Below are 16,783 nucleotides of genomic sequence, written 5' to 3'. Positions count from 1 at the left end.
TTACATGTACCTGTCCAGTTTTCCCAGCACCACTTATTGAAGAGGCTGTCCTTTCTCCACTTTACATTCCTGCCTCCTTTATCAAAGATAAGGTGACCATACGTGCATGGGTTTATCTCTGGGCTTTCTATCCTGTTCCATTGATCTATCTTTCTGTTTTTGTGCTAGTACCATACTGTCTTGGATTACTGTAGCTTTGTAGTATAGTCTGAAGTCAGGGAGCCTGATTCCTCCAGCTCCGTTTTTCGTTCTCAAGATTTCTTCGGCTATTCGGGGTCTTTTGTGTTTCCATACAAATTGTGAAATTTTTTGTTCTAGTTCTGTGAAAAATGCCAGTGGTAGTTTGATAGGGATTGCATTGAATCTGTAGATTGCTTTGGGTAGTAGAGTCATTTTCACAATGTTGATTCTTCCAATCCAAGAACATGGTATATCTCTCCATCTATTTGTATCATCTTTAATTTCTTTCATCAGTGTCTTATAATTTTCTGCATACAGGTCTTTTTTCTCCTTAGGTAGGTTTATTCCTAGATATTTATTCTTTTTGTTGCAATGGTAAATGGGAGTGTTTTCTTGATTTCACTTTTAGATTTTTCATCATTAGTGTATAGAAATACCAGAGATTTCTGTGCATTAATTTTGTGTCCTGCTACTTTACCAAATTCATTGATTAGCTCTAGGAGTTTTCTGGTAGCATCTTTAGGATTCTCTATGTATAGTATCATGTCATCTGCAAACAGTGACAGCTTTACTTCTTCTTTTCCGATTTGGATTCCTTTTATTTCCTTTTCTTCTCTGATTGCTGTGGCTAAAACTTCCAAAACTATGTTGAATAAGAGTGGTGAGAGTGGGCAACCTTGTCTTGTTCCTGATCTTAGTGGAAATGCTTTCAGTTTTTCACCATTGAGGACGATGTTAGCTGTGGGTTTGTCATATATGGCCTTTATTATGTTGAGGAAAGTTCCCTCTATGCCTACTTTCTGCAGGGTTTTTATCATAAATGGGTGTTGAATTTTGTCAAAAGCTTTCTCTGCATCTATTGAGATGCCCATATCTTTTTTCTTCTTCAGTTTGTTAATATGGTGTATCATGTTGACTGATTTGTGTATACTGAAGAATCCTTGCATTCCTGGAATAAACCCCACTTGATCATGGTGTATGATCAGTTTAATGTGCTGTTGGATTCTGTTTGCTAGTATTTTGTTGAGGATTTTTGCATCTATGTTCATCAGTGATATTGGCCTGTAGTTTTCTTTCTTTGTGACATCCTTGCCTGGTTTTGGTCTCAGGGTGATGGTGGCCTAGTAGAATGAGTTTGGGAGTGTTCCTCCCTCTGCTATATTTTGGAAGAGTTTGAGAAGGATAGGTGTTAGCTCTTCTCTAAATGTTTGATAGAATTCGCCTGTGAAGCCATCTGGACCTGGGCTTTTGTTTGTTGGAAGATTTTTAATCACAGTTTCAATTTCAGTGCTTGTGATTGGTCTGTTCATATTTTCTATTTCTTCCCTATTCAGTCTTGGCAGGTTGTGCCTTTCTAAGAATTTGTCCATTTCTTCCATGTTGTCCATTTTATTGGCATAGAGTTGCTTGTAGTAATCGCTCATGATGCTTTGTATTTCTGCAGTGTCAGTTGTTACTTCTCCTTTTTCATTTCTAATTCTATTGATTTGAGTCTTCTCCCTTGTTTTCTTGATGAGTCTGGCTAATGGTTTATCAATTTTGCTTATCTTCTCAAAGAACCAGCTTTTAGTTTTATTGATCTTTGCTATCGTTTCCTTCATTTCTTTTTAATTTATTTCTGATCTGATTTTTATGATTTCTTTCCTTATGCTAACTTTGGGGTTTTTTTGTTCTTCTTTCTCTAATTGCTTTAGGTGCAAGGTTAGGTTGTTTATTCGAGATGTTTCCTGTTTCATAAGGTAGGATTTTATTGCTATAAACTTCCCTCTTAGAACTGGTTTTGCTGCATCCCATAGGTTTTGGGTCGTCTGGTCTCCATTGTCATTTGTTTCTAGGTATTTTTTAATTTCCTCTTTGATTTCTTCAGTGATCACTTCGTTATTAAGTAGTGTATTGCTTAGCCTCCATGTGTTTGTATTTTTTACAGATCTTTTCCTGTAATTGATATCTAGTCTCATAGCGTTGTTGTCGGAAAAGATACGTGATAACAATTTCAATTTTCTTAAATTTACCAAGGCTTGATTTGTGACACAAGATATGATCTGTCCTGGAGAATGTTCCATGAGCACTTGAGAAAAATGTGTATTCTGTTGTTTTTGGATGGAATGTCCTATAAATATCAATTAAGTCCATCTTGTTTAATGTATCATGTAAAGCTTTTATCTCCTTATTTATTTTCATTTTGGATGATCTGTCCATTGGTCAAAGTGGGGTGTTAAAGTCCCCTACTATTAATGTGTTACTGTTGACTTCCCCTTTTATGGATGTTAGTATTTGCCTTATGTGTTGAGGTGCTCCTATGTTGGGTGAATAAATATTTACAATTGTTATATCTTCTTCTTGGATCGGTCCCTTGATCATTATGTAGTGTCCTTCTTTGTCTCCTCTAATAGTCTTTATCTTAAAGTCTATTTTGTCTGGTATGAGAATTGCTACTCCAGCTTTCTTTTGGTTTCCATTTGCATAAAATATCTTTTTCCATCCCTTTACTTTCAGTCTGTATGTGTCTCTAGGTCTGAAGTGGGTCTTTTTTAGAGAGCAAATATATGGGTCTTGTTTTTGTATCCATTCAGCCAATCTGTGTCTTTCGGTGGGAGCATTTAGTCCATTTACATTTAAGGTAATTATCGATATGTATGTTCCTATTACCATTTTCTTAATTGTTTTGGGTTCGTTATTGTAGGTCTTTTCCTTCTCTTGTGTTTCTTGCCTAGAGAAGTTCCTTTAGCAGTTGTTGTAAAGCTGGTTTGGTCGTGCTGAACTCTCTCAGCTTTTGCTTGTCTGTAAAGGTTTTAATTTCTCAAACAAATCTGAATGAGATCCTTGCTGGGTAGAGTAATCTTGGTTGCAGGTTTTTCTCCTTCATCACTTTAAATATGTCCTGCCAGTCCCTTCTGGCTTGCAGAGTTTCTGCTGAAAGATCAGCTGTTAACCTTATGGGGATTCCCTTGTGTGTTATTTGTTGTTTTTCCCTTGCTGCTTTTAATATGCTTTCTCTGTATTTCATTTTTGACAGTTTGATTAATATGTGTCTTGGTGTATTTCTCCTTGGATTTATCCTGTATGGGACTCTATGTGCTTCCTGGGCTTGATTAAGTATTTCCTTTCCCATATTAGGGAAGTTTTCAACTATAATCTCTTCAAATATTTTCTCAGTCCCTTTCTTTTTCTCTTCTTCTTCTGGAACCCCTATAATTCAAATGTTGGTGCATTTAATGTTGTCCCAGAGGTCTCTGTGACTTTCGTCAGTTCTTTTCATTCTTTTTTCTTTATTCTGCTCTTCAGTGGTTATTTCCACTATTTTATCTTGCAGGTCACTTATCCGTTCTTCTGCCTCAGTTATTCTGCTATTGATCCCATCTATAGTATTTTTAATTTCATTTATTGTGTTGTTCATCGTTGTTTGTTTCCTCTTTAGTTCTTCTAGGTCCTTGTTAAATGTTTCTTGCATTTTGTCTATTCTATTTCCAAGAGTTTGGGTCATCTTTACTATCTTTATTCTGAATTCTTTTTCAGGTAGACTGCTTATTTCCTCTTCATTTGTTAGGTCTGGTGGGTTTTTATCTTGCTCCTTCATCTGCGGTGTGTTTTTCTGTCTTCTCATTTTGCTTATCTTACTGTGTTTGGGGTCTCCTCTTTGCAGGCTGCAGGTTCGTAGTTCCCTTTATTCTAGGTGTCTGTCCCCAGTGGCTAAGGTTGGTTCAGTGGGTTGTGTAGGCTTCCTGGTAGAGGGGACTAGTGCCTGTGTTTTGGTGGATGAGGCTGGATCTTGTCTTTCTGGTGGGCAGGTCCACGTCTGGTGGTGTGTTTTGGAGTGTCTTTGGACTTATTATGATTTTAGGCAGCCTCTCTGGTAATGGGTGGGGTTGTGTTCCTGTCTTGCTAGTTGTTTGGCATAGGGCATCCAGCACTGTAGCTTGCTGGTCATTGAGTGAAGCTGGGTGCTGGTGTTGAGATGGAGATCTCTGGGAGATTTTCGCCATTCAATATTATGTGGAGCTGGGAGGTCTCTTGTGGGCCAGTGTCCTGAAGTTGGCTCTCCCTCCTCAGAGGCACAGCACTGACTCCTGGCTGCTGCACCAAGAGCCTTTCATCCACACGGCTCAGAATAAAAGGGAGAAAAAGTAGAAAGAAAGAATTAGTAGAAGCAGAAAGAGAGAAAGAAAGAAAGGAGGGAGGGAGCGAGGGAGGAAGGAAGGAACGAAGGAGGGAAGGAAGGAAAAAAAAAAGGAGATAAAGTAAAATAAAATAAAGTAAGATAAAATATAATAAAGTTATTAAAATAAAAAAATTATTAAGAGAAAAAAAAAGAAAAAAAATTAAAAAAAGCAGACGGATAGATCCCTAGTACAAATGGTGGAAGCCAAGCTATACAGACAAAATCTCACACAGAAGCATACACATACACACTCACAAAAAGAGGAAAAGGGAAAAATATCATAAATCTTGCTCTCAAAGTCCACCTCCTTAATTGGGGATGATTCGTTGTCTGTTCATGTATTCCACAGATGCAGGGTACATCAAGTTGGTTGTGGAGGTTTAATCCGCTGCTTCTGAGGCTGCTGGGAGAGATTTCCCTTTCTCTTCTTTGTTCTCACAGCTCCCAGGGGCTCAACTTTGGATTTGGCCCCGCCTCTGTGTGTAGGCCCCCAGAGGGCGTCTGTTCTTCGCTCGGACAGGACGGGGTTAAAGGAGCCACTGATTCGCGGGCTCTGGCTCACTCAGGCCGCCCATTGGGGCAGCTTCCCCATTTGGTTTCAGACTCATTTCCAGAGAATGTGCATGCTTATAGTCACATGAAAAGGCAAGTCTAATACATCATTCCTATTTTGTTAACTAAGGTAAACAAATAAGTTTGGGTTTTTTTTTTCTTTTTTTTGAGTGTGAGGAAATGAACTACAGTAGTTTAATGAAACCAGGGGTATGTAGCACCTTGGGAGAAGGGAAATTGATTTTTAATAGGTAGGGATCCCAAGAGCAGGAAAAAATGAATGAGGTTTATATGGAGTGAGGCTGACCTATCCTACCTGATCTAAGTTAAGTTTCATGAGAGATCCAGGTGAGATATTTCCTGATTATGTTCTAATATCACCTCTAGATTTTTCCCTGACCATTTTAATACTCTCTTCAACTACTCCAAAACCACTTACTATCCTCTCAGTTCTCAAATCAGCCCATGGTTGTCTCCATTTTATTTTCACTTTCTTTCTTCTATTCTCCTTTACTCCTTTTGCTTCTTCCATGTGTGCCCTTGTCTAAGTGTTTATAGAAAATACATATGTAGTTGTGTATATGAATATATATATCTATATAAATGATGAAGTGCAACTTGTAAGCACTGAATAAATGTTTTGAAATAAATAAACGAAAGTAACATTCAATAATATTTTGCAATTGGTTGAATAATACTTGCTATTTCTGTTTTCAACTTAATGATTTAACTGATCATTGATGTGTTCAATAGTATATCAAAGTAGAGCATGTCATAATGCCAGTCTGTATACTAGCTATCCCTCAGGGATTAGTCAACTCCTTCATTCATTTAGAGCATATTTATTGAGCACTTAATGTGTGTCAGGTACTAGTTTTAGGTACTTGGGCATCATCAGTGAACAAAACAGACAAAAATACCTGCTGCATATAGCCTACAGTCTAGAGGAGAGAGACAGGCAATAAATGACAAATTAATTAATTCACTAACTAGATGATATTGTATATTAGAAGGAAATGCATGCTTTGAAATATAGAAATAGTAGATGTTCTGTGCATGTGTGTGCGTGTGCGTGTGTGTGATTGGAACAGGTTGCAGTTCTAAATAGAGAGGACCTAGTGTTGGTCTTATTGAGAAGGAGATGTTTGAGAACCAAAGAGAGCAAGTCAGGTACTGAACCAGACTGATCTTTTAGGGCCCCTCAAATCTCACTAGAAAGGTGATACTTATTCTGCCTATGTGTAGAGTTGGTCCGATTTGTATACCACGTCAGGGTTAAATCCAAAGGGCACCATTACTTTCTCTTGTTGAGAGTCTGATTCATCAATAGAAAACAGAAGCCTTAGAGAGGCATTAGTTCTTGTGCTATTGTGTAATATTTGGGAAGACAGCTTTTACATTGGCAATACCTTCATACATTCCAAAAGCTCAAATTTCAGATATATAGCATATGGCTATTAGAACATAAAAATGCACCTTGGCCTGCACTATGTAGTTCTCCAGAGAATCTAACTTCACAAAATGAAGTGGTCTGGAAATGAGGACAAGTATCGAGTGCTCAGCCAAAATATTTCTCTGGTGACATAAGAATTAGGGAGCCAAGAACTGCATCACCCACTCCAGATTTCTGGCTTTCTCCCAAGAGTTTAAACATTTGTTTCCTGAGAAATACCACAAATAATTTCTTGGCTTCTGGACAGGATACCACAAAGCTAAAACCGCACTGCTCTTATTTTGTGAGCTTGAATTAGGACTTTTACATTTTTTTAATTTAAATTTTTTTGCACTGTGGTTATACAGCTATATTTTGGATAATCTGGGTGATTGCTTAATATTATTCTGGCAGATAAAATCTTAGGTAATGAGCAGATACTATAGACCCCATGTAAATTCTAAATACATTCTAAAGGGTTTTAGAGTGTAAAACATAAAATGAGAAGCTCAAATCTAGGCAGGCCTTACCAGAATTCTGAAGCAAAGCATTTACCTAGAAAAACAGAAAATAGGTCACGGGACATAAGAGATGTGTGCTCTCAGGGGAATGTTGAAAGAACAGTATTCATCAACCCAAAGAAGAAAAGCCTGAGGGATAATTTAATAATTGTCTTAAAATATCAATGACTCAGATGCAGAGGGTAGTCAATAGTCTCTTTATTCTTAGATGATTAAGTAAACTTAAGAAAGGGCAAGGGAGATTTTTGTTAGACCCTTAAGGAGGAATCTTGATTGTGAAACACTGGAAATGGATTCTGAGGAAAGTAGTGGAATCTTCTCTCTAAAGAGGTTTATAAATAGGAGAAAGTCTCACTTGTCTATGATGGTTTGAATGTAGCAGCAAGACCTAGCGACCCTAAGGATTCTTCTGTAGTACTACATTTGGTACACTAGCTCTTTTGGAATCATGTTGTCTTTATATAATGTTGGAGTGTGCTGGCATGATTTGCATTTAAAGTATTGGTTAAGTGATATTTAAAAAAAAAATCTTCTGTAAACAAGTTATAATCTTTAGTAGTTTCCTCTCATTTCAAAACATAATGATAGTGTGAGTAATATCTCAGTATGTTTCTTTACGGTATCAGTAATAATTATTTCACTGGTGATGATTAGTATAAATATTACCCATTCTTCTTGGAAGGAGGGAAAATAATGTGAACTGTGCCAGTCCACACAAGTTCTGTTACCTTAAACATTTTGTAAAAGCAAACAGTATTTATTTGAATAATTTCCTTTCCACAGATATCATCGAGGTTACCACATTTAATATGTTTTTTCATATAAGTTCATTTGCTTTTAACCCATATTACTCTTCTTACACAGGCCTTGTAGAGACAGTTCACAAGAAGTGGCTGGGTCTCACACATTTGGAAAGGTAAGTCTTAATTTTCTTAAAATTTATAATAAACTTGTGTAAAATAAATGTATTTTTAATAAAGCAAATTTTATTTTAAAGTATTTTTGGAGACTAATTAGAGCTGGATATGACTTTGTAGGTCATCAAGCTTATTTTACTGTTGAAGAAATTGAGGTCCTGAGAAAATGAAATTTGCATCCAATGTAGCAGTGGTAGAATTATGGCCAAAACTCAGGTCCCCTAATTCACAGTCTAGTGCTCTTAATACACATCACTAAATCTGTCTCTATTTTGATAGTTATTTGTCTGGTGAGGTGCCATGGGTATGTGTATGTCTGTGAGGGATAAGAATCTGTTGGTCCATAGAAGTGTGACAGGCATATGAGAGAGAGATGACTCAGAAGAGCATGTTCTTTAAGATCGAGGGACACAGGAAGGGTACCATGGCAGAGGGAGATTCATACAGAAGATATTTCTTACGACTTTAGAGATGACCTTTGTCTTTTGGGACTCTTCTAGAATAAGGGGTGAGGAGGAGAAGGGAGAGATACTAATTTACCATGCTTGGAAATTTTAAAAAAAGGTTGATATCAGTTGATATCATGGGAATTTGACTCATATTAAATATCATAGATGATAGTTAAGAAATTAAATGTGGCATATATTGGCCACAACAAATCCTACCAAACCTTATGAAAAAGAATGTTCACAGCTGTTTAATTTTTTTCTAAGGAGTCCATAGTAAGTAGCATCTATGTAGCTTGGAATTAGAGTCTGTCTGTGTCATTAAGTATTTGGATGACATAGCAAATGACAATTGTCAAACAGTGTGGCATTCTAAAAGACTCATGGTAATGTGGAAGGCTAATGTTACTGATACATTAAATGAAGGAAAAAGAAGATAGTCCAAATTTACACACAGTCAAGCTACCTTGTCCTAAATAAAAACTATGTTTGCTGGACCCATCTCAAGTTCTCCCTCCCTGGACAACTCAAGTCCTCCTTCATATTTTTCTTGTGTGGCCAGAGAGGGTGGGCCAGAGGGAAGATAGGAAATACTTTCAATACTCCAAAGAGAAGATAGTGAGACCTGTTTATCATTTAAAACTCCACTTAGACATCATCCCCTCGCTGAAACCCATAGCCTGGATTTCCATAGACCCACATGGAAAAAATGCTTCTCTCTATCATAGTATTTAGTAGACTGCATCATATTTGTCTTTGCCCCTGTCTACCTGCCTAGACTAGACTGTGAGCTTCTTGAGGGAAGAAAATATATTTTTATGCCTTTCCCCTAATTTAGGTTTTCCAAGCTTTAGGAAGAAGTGGAAGTGATAACTGCTTTTCTACACTGGCTTCCTTACAATCCTTTATTCTATCTTCTGGGTCTCTGAGATTCTGCAGCCCACTCTGGCATATGGAACTGATAAACTAGGGAAGGAATCTGGTCATTGCTATTTAATGTTTGAGAACTTATAATTATCTGTGGATATTATATCCTGAGACACTCTGCTGCATTTTCTCCAAAGGAGGGGCCTCTTTTGTACCAATAATGGAACTTTAAGGATTTCTGTTAAGCATTTACAGAAAATTGTTCCTCTTACTTGAAAAAAAATGCAGGAGGCTGAGGCATAGTTGCCAAGTATGGGAATGAGGTCTTTGATGGCTTAGCAATTCTTGCTTTCCCATCTCCTTCCCTTTTGATATTTTCTCATTATGTTTATCCTCCCTCTTCTAGGATTTTTTGTTTCGTTCATACATGCATCCATGTATTCATACCTTCATTCCTTACAGATCACTAAAATGTAGCAGTCCTAGTCTTTGTACTTTGCAAAATACTCAAGATAAGAATTAGTCATACTGTGCAAATGTGAAAGATTAACACTTACCTGCTTCTTTCCCATACAGACCTCTTGAGTACTTTATGTGAATATCAATGCGTGCTTTAGAGGAAATAATTCCTGCTTTGAGAGTTTATCACAGAGGCGTTATGCCAAATTGGGACTTGTAACCCCAGTAGGTGGCAAGGGGGTAAATCTTGACAAGTAAATGGACAGATGGTGCTCTATTTTATTCAACCCCTGCCCAATCTTCTGATTAAAATCTTCTATCACCTAATTCACACATAGGCTTACTGTGCACCAGGCACATAGTAGATGCTTTACACATATTCATTTAATTCTCACTGCAATCCTGTGAAGTAAGCCCTTTTAAAGATGAGGAAAGTGAGGCATGAAGATGTTTAGTACATTCTCTAGGGTCACACAACTAGTAAATAATGGTGCTGAGATTCAAACCCAGGCAATATGACTCCAGATTTAATGTTCTTAGACACTATACTAAGATCTGAAACTTTTATGATTAATTTAGTATGTATATCTGCATTTCTCTTAGCTATTCTGTGTCTTCTTCTAAATGTGTGTCACATATATATGCTAGAGAGCAGCTCAGAACCAAGGAAAATGGTATGTAACTTTGCTCTCAACATTTAAACACAGCACACAAGGATTAATGGGGAATCTACCAGAAAGATCAATTGAAACTAGTAGTAACAGAAAATCAGTGCAACAATTTGGTGACACAGAATGAAGGAAGATTTTTTTTAAAATTATTTTTAACAGCTTAGTGAGGTATAATTGATATGCAAAGAACTGTACATATTTAATGTGTACAATTTGATGAGTTTGGAGGATTTTTTTTTAAAGGTGTCTTTTGGGTCCTGAAATTATGAGTCTTTGAACAACTTTCTCTTCAGGGAAATTTTCATTTATTGTCCCTTAGTTGTCACATGAGCACAAAAATTTTTAATTGGTCTTCAAACTTGAATAGAAAAGAAAGGAAATGAGGGGTTTAAAAGTAAAGAAGTTTCATATTTTAATGCAGTAATGCCACCAGCCAGGCAAGGAAAAGTTCTAGAAAAGAGCTTTGTAAGAACGAGTCTTATAAAGTGAATAAAAGACTGTGTGGCTTTTAGAAACTTAGTGATTAGCACTGTAGAGTTAATATTGCTGAAACTTTGACTATTTAAAATAGAAGTTAAAAGAAAGATGACTGAATTAGTTCTGACATGTTACCATGTGAGATAATATACTTTTGTAGTTGAGAATAAAGGACAGAAAGATTAAAACCAATGAACACCATTTAGTTTATCTAGTGATGTTTGATAATTGTTCCAATCAGCAAATGTTCATCTTTTTTTTAACGGTGTGGTAATTCTCTAGAGTTCCTAATTTTCTAGTTTTAGAATGACCCATGCCTCAACCTGCTACACAATCCAAATGGTCACCGGACAATCTCATTCTCAGTCTCAGAGCTTTAAGGACCATGTATATATCATGAACTCTCAAATTTTATCTCTAGTACTGAGCTCTCTGCTACGCTCCAGATTTGTGTATCCAACTGTCTACTCTGTATCTTCACTTGTAAGTTTAATGAGCATCTCACACTTATCATGTCCAAAATTGAATTCTTTATTCCCACACCAAGCCTGCTCCTCCCCCACTGTGCCTCCTTTCAATAAACGGCATCACCATTTACCTAGTTGCTTAGATTAGAATCCTTGTTGTCATTTTAGATTACCCTCTCTCTCACATACCCTACGTCTAATCCTTTAGAAAATCACATCAGCCCTACCTTCAAAATATATTCAGAATACGGCACTCCCCACCATCATAATGCAGGCTGCCATCATCTCTTGGCTAGAAAATTACAAAACTTTCTTGGATAGAAAACTGTTTCCTTTTCCAGTTTATTGTCTACTCAGCAGCTGGAGTTATCTCTAAGCTATAACTAATTTCATATACTCCCCAATCAAAACCTTCCAATGGCTCCCCATCTCACTCAGAACAAAAGCCAAAGTCTAAAATGGCCTGGAAGGCACCACACAAACTGCCCCCTCTGTCTACCTCTCTGACCTTTCCTCTTCTTACTTTCTTCCTTGCTTACTTTGCTCCGGCAACACAGGCTTCCTTGTCACAACCTACACAGTCCCTCATCAGGGCCATTGCACTTGCTATTCCATTTGCCTGAAACACTCTCTACTCAGTAATCTTCATGACTCCCTCCATCCTTTTATTCAGATCCTTCCTCAGAGAGGCCTTCCTGATCATCCTTTCTAAAATAGCCTTGTTTCCTCACTCCACCCATTACTATTTAGCCTCTTACCCTGCCTCTTTTTTTTATGGCATTTATCATTACCTAACATATTTTTTTGTTTGCTTGTTCGTTTATGATCTATCTCCACCACTGGAATGTAAGTTCAGTGAGGGCAGGAATTTGTTCATTCATTGCTGTATCCCGCTTACCTAGCACAGAACTCAATGTTTGTCAAATAAATGACTGACTGAATGAATGAATGAATGACGGTAACCTAGGGAGAAAGTAGGTCATAGTCTTAGGAAAAAAATAAAACATTTCTTTAAAGATATGCTGCCAATCTAAAATATAGTTCACAAATATTAGTGTAAAGTATCCAGCTGTTCTCTTTTCAGGTGATACAGCCACTTTGAAGTCAAATGTTAATATGCAATAAATATGATCCATAAAATCTGTGGTTTTCTTCTAAATTAAATGCAAAGATTAATAGATGAGATGGTTTTGAAACCCAGTTTAGGAACTGTTTAAGCATTTTAAAACCCGTATGCCACTATTAGAATGACAACTTGAGAAAATTAATGTGTATTGTTGATCTTTATTTTTCCTAAAATTATGCTGGGCCCTGGCTGTTAGGAATTTTCTGCTGGCTGTCTGGCCTCCAGCTGGGACTTAACTTCCTAATTTTATTAAGGCTCCATACAAGGACACACATGTGTATACTCTGGTTTCCTGTTAGTAGTTAATTAACAAGTTCATTATATGTTTGTTCCTGTCTCAGCATTATCAAGACAAATAGGGAAAGATCATGATGTTATGGTAAAATTCTATATGATTGTTTCTCTGAACTCTTTTGATTGAAAACTTTATTTTATAATACATTTAGATGTTAAAGGGGATAAGTAGGAGAGTTGTAACTTGTATTCTCAGAAAAATTCGGCAGAACAGACTCATCTGGAGAATAGCCTAGTCTGTTTTAATGAATTTATGGAAAAAAAGGCTTTTACCACGTTTCATCAATTATTTTCAAAGGATTCAAATAAACTAAGGAGTATTTAGTACTAAATAGCAGTGTGATATAGTGGAAACTGATTCTTATATAGGCTGTTACTAACTAAATGGCCTTGATTAGGTCATCGCTGCATTCAGGGCTTTGGTTTACTTGGCTGTAAAAAGAGGGTGTTAGACTAGGATTTTTAGATTTGTTTCAGCATTTAAGCAGTATCTGTGAACATGATGCTTTCTTACCTTTGAAAGTAGGAATATCAGTTTTCATGATATGATTAATAAAAATTTTGTTGAATCTAGATAATGGGTACATGCAGTTTCATTATACTATTTCTACTTTTATATATCTTTGAATATTCTTAAACAATAGCAAACTTAGAAATATAATTGATGAATAAAATGCTTGATAGCAGATAATATGTTCAAACTGATCTTGTGAAGTCTATTTCATGTCTATGCTGTTTTCTTCCAGTGTCGTCTGAAACATTTATATAAAATAGCAGTTCCTCTTATGATCATTCCAGGGCAATTTTCTTCAGTTTTTAGGGAACTGTGCCAAGGTTCACGACCAGATTAAAAATATCCCCATGTACAGATTTTCAAGGTGAAAGTATTCCTTGATCAGAAAACTAACAAAAGTTTCTTACAAGCATCATATAATTTATATTGATTTGGCAACTCACAACATGAACTTTAGATTGGCTTAATTATCTGTACCTCATTCTTAAACCCAGGCTAATTTTTCCCCTCACCACCCTACACATTGCCAGGTCATTTCTGGAAGATAATATGGCAGACTACATTGCAGCTGAGCAATCCTGGGTTTAAATCCCTATTTCAACCATTTCCTTAATGTGAGACCTTGGGAAAGCTTTTAAACTTCTCTGAGCCTTAGTTATCTTTTCTATAGAATGGGAATGTCAATAGTAGTATCTACATCATGGAGTTATTGTGAGGACTAAAGAACATGGGTAATCATTAAACACACTGCCTGACAAGCAGTTTAAACCAACATCATCAGCCTATTCTGTCATTATTATTTTTGTCACTTAGTTGTTTGCATTATTAGAATAAAGCTATGTGTGGAGAAATTTTTTTCAAAAGGGAGAAAATATGGCTGTTTTGGTTACCTTCACTAGAAGCATTCAATCCATATTTATTGAACATCTGCTATACTCTAGGAACTGGATTTATAGAGGCAAGTAAGGCACACTTCCTGCTCTTAAGGAAATCACATACTAAGGGGAAAAACTGACATGTGAAAGCTTAGAGTCAGGGCTGAACTTAAAAGAGTGACAGAGTAGGCAATTGTTGGCATGCTGAGATTTAAAGGGAGCTAAAAACAAAATATAACCAAAGCCAGAAACCTCTGGCCTATCACTACATCTGAATTACCATTAGCATATTTTTCTTTGGAGTTTATACATTCTTTGATTTTTGGATTCCATGTGCAAATGCCTTTGGGAAGAGTAACACATTAAGTAATATCAATTGCATCTTTAAAAATATTGAAGTATAGTTGATTTACAGTATGGTGTTAGTTTCAGGTGTACCACATAGTGATTCTTTTTAAATTTTTTTTTTTGCAAATTATATCTCATTATAGGTTATTACAAGATAATGGCTATAATTCCCTGTGCTATACAGTAAATCCTTGTTGCTTATCTATTTTATGTATAGTAGTTTGTATCTGTTAATCCCATACCCCGAATTTGTCCCTCCCTCCCTCCCTCTCCCCTTTGGTAACCATAAATTTATTTTCTACGTCTGTGAGCCTGTTTCTGTTTTGTACATGGATTCATTTGTATTATTTTCTAGATTCCACGTATAGTGATTTCATATAATATTTGTCTTTTCTCTGTCTGACTTATTTCACTAAGCATAATATTCTCTAGGTCCATCCATATTTCTGCAAATGGCAATATTTCATTCTTTTTTATGGCTGAGTAATATTCTATATATACCACACCTTCTTAAGCTAAGCATTTGTTGATGGGTACTTGGCTTGCTTCCATGTCTTGGCTATTGTAAATAGTGCTGCTATGAGCTCAATTGCACTTTTTTTTTTTTTTTTTTTTTTTTTTTTGCGGTACGCGGGCCTCTCACTGCTGTGGCCTCTCCCGTCGCGGAGCACAGGCTCCGGATGCGGAGGCTCAGCGGCCATGGCTCACGGGCCCAGCCGCTCCGTAGCATGTGGGATCTTCCCGGACCGGGGCACGAACCTGCGTCCCCTGCATCGGCAGGCGGACTCTCAACCACTGCGCCACGAGGGAAGCCCTCAATTGCACTTTTATGAAGATTTATTTCTATGTTATTTAGAGTACAGAGAAAATTGCTATAATCAAGACACCTCAAAATATTATGGCTCAAGCAACAGACCAAAGGTGGGCAGGCAGCACTGCTGCAGGAGGTCATCCAAGGCCCAGGGTCCTTCTGCCTGTTGCTTTGCTATCTCCTAGTATGGTGACTTTGTCTATGTGGTCAAAGTTTGGCTCCCATTATCATGTGTGTGCTATAGCCTACTGGTTGAGTGAGGAGAGAGACAGAAGAGGACAAGAGTTTTTTTTTTTTGTCAAAACATGATCCAAAGGTTGCACACATTGCTGCTGCTTGCATCATTGTCTAAATTTCTATCATATCTTCATACCTAACTGCAAAGGAGTCTGGAAAATATAGTCTCTGGCTGGGAGGCCACGTACACAGCTAAAGGTTCTGTTACTAACAGGAAGAATAGGAGAATGGTTACTGGGAAACAATTAGGTCTCTGCCACAGTTTATCAGACAACTTTATCTTGATAAGCTTCCTGAAAGACCTAGGCTTTTCCTAATAGGGGGGTTGTATGAGTCATAAAGAAATGGTTAAAAAGACGGTTGACTCGTCTGTGGTGTTTTCTGACATCAACCAATTATTCAGTCTCAGATTTTCTAATACCAACTGGGTATCCTACCATTCAATTCAATTCTGACACTATCTGTAGTTAGCAAAGACCCCACAGGTTAAGAGGTCAGTCCATCAAGCCTGTCCCCACTTCAGATGCCAGTCGAAAGTCCCAGCACTTCTGACCAACTAGCTATAAATTTAGGAAGTCCTAACGACTCATTTCAGGTTTGATAGTTCACTAGAATGACTCAAGGAACTTGGGGAAACACTTTACTTGCTATTAATGGTTTATTATAAGAGTAGCCAAATGGGAGAAATGTATAGGGCAAGGTATTGGTGGGGATGAGGGTACCACAGCTCATGGAGTTTTTTTCTCTCTCCAGGCATGTCAACTTCCTAGTACCTTAATGTGCTCACCAACCTGGAAGCTCTCCACACCCAGTTGTTTAGGGGTTTTTATGGAAGTCTCATTAGTAAGGCATAATTGATTAAATCTTTAGTGATTGAAACTCAACTTTCAGCCCCTCTCACCTTCCAGGAGCTCAGGGGGTGGGGATGATAGTTCCAACCTCTAATCTCAAGGTTGGTTTCTCTGGCAACCAGCCCTCATCCTGAGCTAAGTGGAGGCTCACCAATCATCACCTCATTAGCATAAACTCAAGTTTGCTGAAAGGAGCCCATTAGACACTCCATTAACTCAGGAAATTCCAAGGGTTTTAGGAGCTTTGTGCCAGGAACTGGGGACAAAGGACCAAATATATCAGGAGCAGCAGTTCCCCCCACCCAAGCCATCTCGTCCTAAAGATGCTCACCTTTTTTACCACAATGCAGATAGAATGAGTTGTTCTTTCCTCTGAGCTCCCTTAGGTGCCAATGATTCTATCTTAGTATACTGTTCTTATCACACAGTACTATAATTATCAATAGTTTCTAGTTTCTATCCCTCTAACTAGAATGTGAGCTACATGAGATACTATCTAGCTCACATTTGTACCCCCAGCATCTAGCAAGGTGCTTGACACATCATTGCTCTGTGAACCGTTAAATGAATGTGAGAGGA

General features: G+C 37.3%; 1 protein-coding gene across 1 annotated transcript in view; it reads left to right on the top strand.

Moving 5' to 3' along the window:
- The window catches only part of IL13RA2 (interleukin 13 receptor subunit alpha 2), a 67,126-nt gene that overhangs the window by 13,896 nt on the left and 36,447 nt on the right, over positions 1-16,783 (top strand). The window contains exon 2 of the mRNA XM_049704491.1: positions 7,709-7,760. The gene's annotated coding sequence lies outside the window, so the exon portion shown is untranslated. The remainder of the gene's footprint in view (positions 1-7,708; positions 7,761-16,783) is intronic.

The sequence above is a fragment of the Orcinus orca genome, chromosome X (assembly GCF_937001465.1).
Source record: "Orcinus orca chromosome X, mOrcOrc1.1, whole genome shotgun sequence".
Lineage (NCBI taxonomy): Eukaryota > Metazoa > Chordata > Mammalia > Artiodactyla > Delphinidae > Orcinus > Orcinus orca.
Note: the sequence above shows the minus strand (reverse complement) of the source record. Positions and strands in the feature narration are given on the sequence as shown.